The following is a 9,115-nucleotide window of genomic DNA, read 5'->3' on the forward strand; positions in this document are numbered from 1 at the left end:
CTGACCCTGTATATAGCTTACAATGATAGTACTGACCCTGTATATAGCTTACAATGATAGTACTGACCCTGTATATAGCTTACAATGATAGTACTGACCCTGTATATAGCTTACAATGATAGTACTGACCCTGTATATAGCTTACAATGATAGTACTGACCCTGTATATAGCTCACAATGATAGTACTGACCCTGTATATAGCTTACAATGATGGTACTGACCCTGTATATAGCTTACAATGATAGTACTGACCCTGTATATAGCTTATATTCTCGTGTTTTTTTCCTTCATACGTTTTTCTCTTACCCTGATATTTAATACTGCATTGTGGGAAAGAGCTTGCAAGTGCCATTTTACTGTACTGTTTTATAACCCACTGTATCTTGTGAACTTGACAAAAACAACTTGAAACGTGTTATAAATACATTGATTCTGTATTATTCCAGGTTCCAGCTCCGGGTGGCACTCTACATCGCTGCTTCTCTGGGCCACCTGGACCTGGCCGGCTGGCTGCTGGAGAGGGGGGTGCGTGTCATTGAGCCGGTGGGGGTTCACCCTTACCGTGAGTGGTGCCACCAGACGGCCCACCCCGACGTCGCCAAGTCTCCCGCTGTCGCCTACATCGAGCGCGGCCAGCTCACCACCCTCAAACTCTTTATCGCCAGCAGCGTTCTGACCCTTGCCTGTCGGGATCCCCAGGGTCGTGACCCCCTGAGGATCGCCCTTCAGTACGGCCACAGGGAGTGTGTGAGTCACCTGGCCACCAAGCTGTGCTCTGTGGTGGTGAGACTTTGGAACGGATGATGCCTGAAACAATGCGGACGACTTAGAATTCCGTTCCTTTTGATGAGGCTTATAGATATAGTATTGTCTGTTTGATGGTTAGTCTGAGGGCATAGCAGGATTTCATATAAGTGTCTGGATTAGTGTCCCGCTCCTTGAAAGAAGCAGCTCTAGCCTTTAGCGTGGTGTGGATGTTGCCTGTAATCCATGGCTTCTGTCGGGGATATGTACATACGGTCACTGTGGACACGACGTTGTCGATCCACTTATTGATGTAGCCTGTGACTGAGGTGGTATACTCCTCAATGCATGTGGATGAATCGCAGAACATATTACAGTCTGTGCTAGCAAAACAGTCAACATATGACAACAAATGAATGCAATCTCATTTAATGAGGAAAATTATCTTGGGTTGGAGAAGCTTCTAGTGATGGCTCTATACATTCTGGTGAAAAGGGAGGGTTTGCGACTCTTCTCTTCAGGTGGGAAGGAATATGCGAAGTCATTTCCCTCTGGAGCAAAGGAGCCATGAGAATTTGTCCTCGACTCTGCAAAGAAAGACCATCCAGTATGTCATGGGTAACAATTCAGAGCAGAGTGCAATGTCTTTCCAAATGAATTAGTTGAACGCTAAAGTAATAATATCTTAGTCTTGAATGAGCAGCAGCAGGGCTTACCTGTAAAGTACACAGTAGGGGAAGTGTTCTGAGGCTGGTACTCCAGAGACTTTTGAGGACAGTGGTCCTTTCTAACTTTCTTGGAACCCTGGTTGGTGGGAAAAGGCACATTAAAACAAACTGTTATATATCTTAAAGTACAGTATATCAACTGGAAAAAGGCAATACAATGCTAAAATACTGAATTATATAAACAAATAATATCTCATACATTCAAAAGCAGTGTTATTCATGAAAAATCTGTACTTGTACTATACCTTTATGTTAAAGCATATCTTGCTGAACATGGTTTTCTTGCTTTTCTTGGACTTGAAGATGGGGATCTGCTCTCCAGTACTGCTGGTGCTATCCCTTACCAAATCCAACATCCCTTCTACAATGTCTCTGGTGGCCATGCTGGTACCGGACTCAAAAGAACATTTGGCATTGGCTTTGGTGATCATTTGATGACTTGAGCCAACTGATAAGGCATCCATCATTTGGTTGACCATGACTTTCGTGAGCTGATTCATTGTGTCACTATCCTCTGGCTTGCTCGGATTGAGCTGGATAGGAAAGACCATGCAAGTAGAGGTGCTTGGTTCATTCTGGACTGAAACATCAATGTTGATATTTTCAGACTCATCTAACCACTGTTTTAGGAAGCCCTTCACTGTCTCTTCGGCAAATATCTGGAGAAGCTGAGAGGAGAGCTTCCTGGATATGGCACATTGTTCCTTTCCCCATTTCAGCCTTGAAAGAATGGAGTCTGAAGCACTTCTGGCTGCTGCCAATGTTAAGACCTGTGGAGTGCTGTGGCTGTCCTGAAGGGCTATCACTTTATCCACAAATTCATGACTGAACATGTGGATGGTCCCAGTGGAAATTATTTTTCTCAATTTCCTAACAGCAGATCGGAGGTTGTCAGGATGAAAAGCACCCTGTCCATCTTCCTGTGTGTTCTCAACACTTTCCACCATTTCGTCCACTACCACCCCAGCAGCTTGCCTTACTTTGTCCACAAAGGATGGGGGAAGTAAGTTCTCTGTGTGAAACAAGTCCTGAATGATCATGTTTCTTACAATGGGAAAGTCACTCTGAGCAGATAATTCAGTGGGGATGGGAGTACCGGGCAAGGTGAAGTCCCATTCTGACTGCTTTAATTTTGAAGTAGGTGTTAGAGAGATGGAGGAGCATGAAGAAGAGGTATTTCTTGTATTTTGGCTGTCAGCACTCCTACAACGGATCGTGCCAATATCCTCCAGCATGGATCCTGAGAGCTCAGTGGTTTTAGGTAGTAATTTGTGCGGAATGTCCACACAGGCATCGTTTCCACAAGGTGTAACACTGCTCTGGTTGACCTCAAGATGGCAGAGACTTGCTCTTTGTGAAGCAGGACTGCTTTGATATGTAAATATTGGGATTGAACCAAGTGTTGTGTCTGACATTTGAAGATCTTTTCTGAGAAACTCCGTAATCTTACTTTGCAGACTGTAGTAGATGTTACGAGCAACAGACCAGATCCTTTTCTCAGAAACCTGTCCAGTGGTGAGCAGGGAGGTTCCAGATACCATGTCAGATGACTGGGTGGTCTGGGTGAGCTCCTGCAGATCTTTCACTATGGTTTGTATAATATCAGTAGATGTGGTGGATGTAGATACAGACTGGAGGTACTTATCTGTTGTACCTTCCTCCACAATGTTAAATGATCTAGAGAGGACCTCACTCACTCCTTTCTCAGCTTTGGTTTGGAACTCATGACTAGAAAGTTTTTGGAGGCTCTTTGTTGAAAGACTGTGGGAAGATGCAATGCCTTTGGAGGCAGCCGTGCTGCAATCTAGACTTACTGGAGAGGTTCGCTCAGGAGAACCTTGGAGACGTTCAAACATGTCTTCACATGGTGTTGGGGACCTTGACAAGGAGATGTCATTCAGCTGAGACAGAACACCACCTACCAATATGTTGACCTCAAGGGACATATCAGATATTTTCTTTCCTACTGTGGAGAAGCAAGGTGCATTTGATGTCTGATCCTCGCATGAGGTCAAGATTGTTGAAATGACCTGTTTGGTACTATTGTTCATTAGACCCTCGTCTGTTTCAGTCCAGAGAAGTTTTGAACTCTCGCTGACACCCATGTGTAGAGTCACTTCCTGGTTCAAACTGGGCAAGTGAGGCACACTCTTACTAGCTTGCGTCAAGTTCTGGCTTGCCAAACCAAGGTACTCCTTAGTCACAAGATGTCCAGAGTCCTCTGTGGGTGTATGGCTAGACATTCTTCTCTGCACGTCTGACCTCCGCTGGTGAATGATGAAGTCCTTTAATGTCTTCTTAATATTGTTATATAAACTAGTGGTAGCAGACCAGATCCTGCTCTTTCGCTTTTGTGCATTTTCCTGGAGGTCAGGTTCTCTCTCCTCTACTTCTGCAGGTTGCGCCGAGCTCTGCAGGTCTTCCACAAATGTGTCAATGATGCCAAAGGCAGCAGAATCCGCACAAATATCCTTTGACAAGGTTCTCTGGTTTTGAATGGAACAAGACCTGGATGCTACAGAATAAGCAGGCTGTGCACTCGGTAAGCTACTGTTGGACTTTTTAACTAGGAACTCACTCACTGCTTGAGTGGTGTCTCTCTTGAATTCCTCACTTGAGAGTTGTTTCATGCAATCTAACAGACTGGTCAAAGAAGCTGTGGCCTTACTTCTGCTGTCCTCAATTTGACAGGGGAACTCATATACTATTGGTGATGAGGCCCTGGAATGGGAGATATCCCCAAGCTGAGCCAGAACGCCCTCTACAAATTGTTGTCTCTCAATAGAGAAGTCTGATCCTTTTTCTCCAACAGTGTACAGGGGGTCCTCCTTTGACATCTCAGTCTTGTACAAGACCAGAAGCTCTGAGATGACTTCTTTGGTGCAAGTTGTCAGAAGGAGCTTGCTTTCTTCTGACTCAGTTTGTGCCCAAAGAAGTTTTGAGCTCTCACTTAGGCCTCTTTGTAAAGTAACTTCACCAGTGGACTCTGGCAACTGAGGCTCACTCTTACTGGGCCTATATTTCATGTCTAAGCAAGGAAGTGGAACTGCCTCCTTAAACTCAGCATTTGTGATGTTGTCATCAGATGTGACAATGCTCTTTAGGGCAAATCTCTGAAGCTTGCCGAAATAATCTTTCAAGTTGTTTTGGATGCTGTGGTAAATGTGAACAGCAGCAGACCAGGCACTCTTCTGTTGGGGACTCTCTTCAGATTCAGCCAAGGACTTCATATCTGACACGAAAGTCTTAACAACTACTGACGCTGCTGAGCCCACTGGGTGAATTGACTCCGTCTTTACAATGCCAGACAATGTTTGACCTGATACAGCACCTGTTAACTCAGACTGAACGACTGAACTAGGAAATCTCAAACTACTGACTTTTTTGGCAAGAACTCCACTCACTGCTTGTATTGCTGATGTTTGAAACTCCCGGCTGGAGAGTTTTTGGATGCTCTTAGATGTGAGCGTGCAGGAGGAACCAGATTCACCAATATTGTAGCTGCTCTCGTATTTCCTTATCAGGGCATCAAGATCGTCAATGAAGCCAACATGCGATGCCAAAAACGTGATCTTGTCCTTCAGATCTTCCAGCAAATTCTGTTCGTTCTCGTCAACAAAAGCCACCATTGTGTCAGAGATCATGGTCATGACTTGCCCTGTTAGACTCTTGCTCTCTTGGTCAACTTTTTCAAGTTTAGCAGCCAGCTCGCTCACCATGCTCTCAGTCACCTTGGTCTGTGAGTCTCCCCTTACCGGTGTCACTACAGAGGTTTGGCTAGCGGAGGCACTCTTAACGACCACTGATAAGGCCGACTTGACATCTTTAGCCAACTCTGCCATTACAGCAGGGGTTAGCATCATAGAGCCTGCACTTCCAGATGGAGAATTGGACATGCATGCAAGTTTGGATAGAGAACCTTGCAGGCTGTCCTGCACACAGGTGACAAGGGTGTCCTCTGAGACACCTAAGAGGACTTGTAGCGTCTCAGAGTTGGTTGTTTTCTTCTGCACATCAGACAGAGAGGTTAGAGTCCTTGGGAAAAAAAACGCAGAAATCATCAAAGTCAAACAAATAATATGTAAGGCTGTGATGCACATGCAGTGTGTCAAATACATCTGCACCATTGAAAACAATGAGGAAAACGCTGCTGTTTCTCTGAGAAAAAACCTTAGTGTGATGTCAGCCTAACTGCTTAATTTCTAAAGCCCAATAAAATGTATTTTGTACAAGTCATTTGTATTGAAACTGGCCTGTAGATATCTATCTATCCTGGCAATATCTATCCTCTACAAAAATCCAAATTGCTATAAACTTCAAATACTGTAACTTCTAATAACTTCAAGGACAATCATAAATACAAGGCAGTTTGAAGAATGTTAAAGGGAAATTTCTAAATGTTTCAACTTCATATTCATCATCTCCAGCACCACCCCAACATCAGCATATGTGAAAAACGGTCATTTCTATGTTTTGTAGTAAAAAAGAAAGAGGAAGATAAGTGTTTTCTATGACATCATCAACCAATTAGCAGGCAATGCCTACTCATAATTGGTTAAAATCACATGATGCACACTGATGATGTCATTAGAATCTAGAGCTGAGCATTTAACCAACATTTTTGTTATTTTTCGTTTTTTAAACAACTAATTGACCGACGTCGGCTCAATTATTTGAATTCCATATAGTTAATTTTTTTCTTCTTCTGTGAGCTCGATGCTCAGTTTCTGTAGAGATAAATCAGATCAAGCACGAACTATGCAATGTAGTAGGGAGTTGTAGTTTCCAACAGGCCAATATTCTACATAGTTTAGCACAGAAAATACGGCAATTAATTCCCATAATCCATTGCACGCCCACTTGCTTGTCCACTCTGTGTGGAGCAGATACGGAAACCTCATTGACTGAGACGGAGAGACGAGAGAATGCATGAGAGAGATAAAAAGCAGTTGCGTTGCGAGGATCCTCTACCTGGAAATACATGATCTAAGTGATTGACAGTTGGTGTTCAGCGGTCATAAAAGTAGGTCTTATTTACTTAGAAGAACTACTAAAATTGTGATTTTGTCAGACAGGATAAGCAGCAGCTCTATAGAGATGAGTTGATGACTTGGAATGAAATAATAAAGTCATCAAATAAATATTTTATATGAGAAAGTAAATGATGGCTGATAAGTCATAAACAGTAATGGACAGTCACTACCATCATGGGACTTTTATTCATTGTTTTATTATGTGTTGTTACAGCATTCAACACACATAATCCATAGTGCATTCAATGTCTAAAAAAAGTATTGAAATCCAAAACCGTGATTATTTTTTAAATATTTGAATGGAAACCAAACCAACCTCAAAAAGCACTAATTTCTCAGCACTATTGGAAACAGTTACGTCCCTCTATATTTTTTTTACTACAAAGCATGGAAATGTGTAATTTTCACATATGGTGATGCTGGAGATGAATATGAAGTTGTTAAATTTCCCTTTAAGAACATACCTCATGGCCCCCTTGGGCAGGTAGCTTCCACTGCCCAGACTGCCCTTAGTCAGGTAAATCTCCTTGAACTTAAGTTGTGATTCCTGTTCTTCTTCCTCTTCCTGCTCCATACAGTTGGAGGAAGGGTAGGGAGTCGGGATGCGAAAGCTATTGTAAGACTTTCGACTGCCTGGCCTCTTAGGTACACCAGCCTCAGTAAATCTCACGCGGGACTTGGTGTTAACCTTATCGTCTAACAGACTGGTGAGTGACGCTGTGAGAGATCTCTGTGACAATGGAGAGGAGGCAGTATCTTGGATGCCCAGTAGTTCGTAAAGACCTGGGATGATGATCTGCATCAGCTTGTCCGATAAAAACTGGACAATTCTCAGACACAAGCCGGCAAGCTGTTGTTTTGTCAGCTGTATTACAGAAACGGAAGTAGTGTTTTAAAATGTTGCATAGTGCGTCTTTCAAAAGCTTATGAACAAGGTTAAACATTAGGCAGAGTTTTCATGGTAATCTGATTAAATTGTCAGTAACATGATCTTACCGGGTCAAACATGCCCTCACGAATCCCCTTCCATTGCCTGAAAACAATATTGTTATAAATGTTGTCATATCAGGATGCGTGACAGAATTGTTTTTATTTAATTATTTGCCTGATCGTGAAGTTATACTTGCTTTGTGTCAGTTGTTTTGGCAAAATTGCAATGTGACAATTTTTCTAGCACTGAACATTTTTTTCAGATTGATCAGTTTCTAATTTGATCCTATTTCCTTGAAGGTGTGATAGTACCAAAGAAAACAGAACATACTTCTCAGTTAGGTTTTGAAGGAAGTCCATGAGTGTCAGATGTTCCACATTGTTGAGCTTCCCCTCTTCTGTGGTTTCCATCACTGAGGTTGCTCTGCTCCTGGTAGAATTGCTCTGCTCCTGGTAGAAATGTAATTATATTGCAAATAATCAAACTTAATAAACAACAAATATCATACTGAAATAATTATTAACTGTTAAAGAGTGGAGGAGCATTGGCAACGTTGGGCCAATTAAACAACTGCAACACAACAGAGATGGTTGTGGTACGTCAACATTGCCAATGATAGCATCACTATAACATTTTATTGGATTAATGTTGTAAAATGAAATGACAAGGTCAACTTACCATCTCATTGACAGCTTCAGAGGTCAGGTGGTCATCCATCACACAGACAGGCAGGTCTAGAGACTGGGACAAGGCTCTATGGTCATAACCAGGAGAGAATGGAAACATCAGAGCAGTCCCAATGGCAGAACCTAACCACTGTCTTCATGTCAAACACTCACTCACTCATTTGCTTTGTCAAACCTACCCCTTAGAATGACTTCGATATTAAAAACCCAGGCTTTCCTAAAATGTTTACCTCAGCCAGTCTAGAACCCAGGTGTGTCTACAAAACACATGCACTCCTCCATAAGGTTCATGGCTTGCCTATTGTTTTATCCCAGTACAAGAGGGGCAACTGGATTCAGGATTAAACACAAGCAGTCTTTAAGGTATATCTTATTACAGTTTAGGCCTACCTTATAATTTTCTTCCATCTGGCAATATCATTTTAAGGAATGAAATCTGTTTTGTTGCTAGTATTATTAGTAACTGTAGGAAAATACAGCTGTAGAGTACAATAATCAGCTACTTTCTGAAGGGCAGCCAAGCTCATAAGCAATTTAGAACCTACAGACAATTATGACAAAATTGGAACGCATGAATGCGTCACAAACGCCTTGTGGTCACATGTTATTTTAGGGCGTGGCTCCGCATTCGTGACCGGTTCTCTTATTTCTATTTCCCGGTATCCGTTTTGTGCTGGAATTTGCGATTAATACCTTTCTCATGCCGAAACCGCATTAAATACATCCCGGTAGTTAAATGACAAAAAATATGATTTCGCAATGTCATTAAGCAACGATAACAACAAAAAAAACATAAATAGCTACAACAATTTCGAAACATGATTTTGTCATCAGTTCAGTACCATTTGTTTGATTTTGTGGACCCACGACTAGACTTTATCCATGTTAGCTAGTTGCTAGCGATGCTAGTCAGCATAGGCTGCTACGTGATAAACAGTTTGCGTTAGCGAATTAGCTACCTAGCTAGCCAGCCTAACAAGCTGTCAAATCCA

Source organism: Oncorhynchus mykiss, chromosome 1 (assembly GCF_057628025.1).
Source record: "Oncorhynchus mykiss isolate SJ-2025 chromosome 1, ASM5762802v1, whole genome shotgun sequence".
Taxonomy (NCBI): domain Eukaryota; kingdom Metazoa; phylum Chordata; class Actinopteri; order Salmoniformes; family Salmonidae; genus Oncorhynchus; species Oncorhynchus mykiss.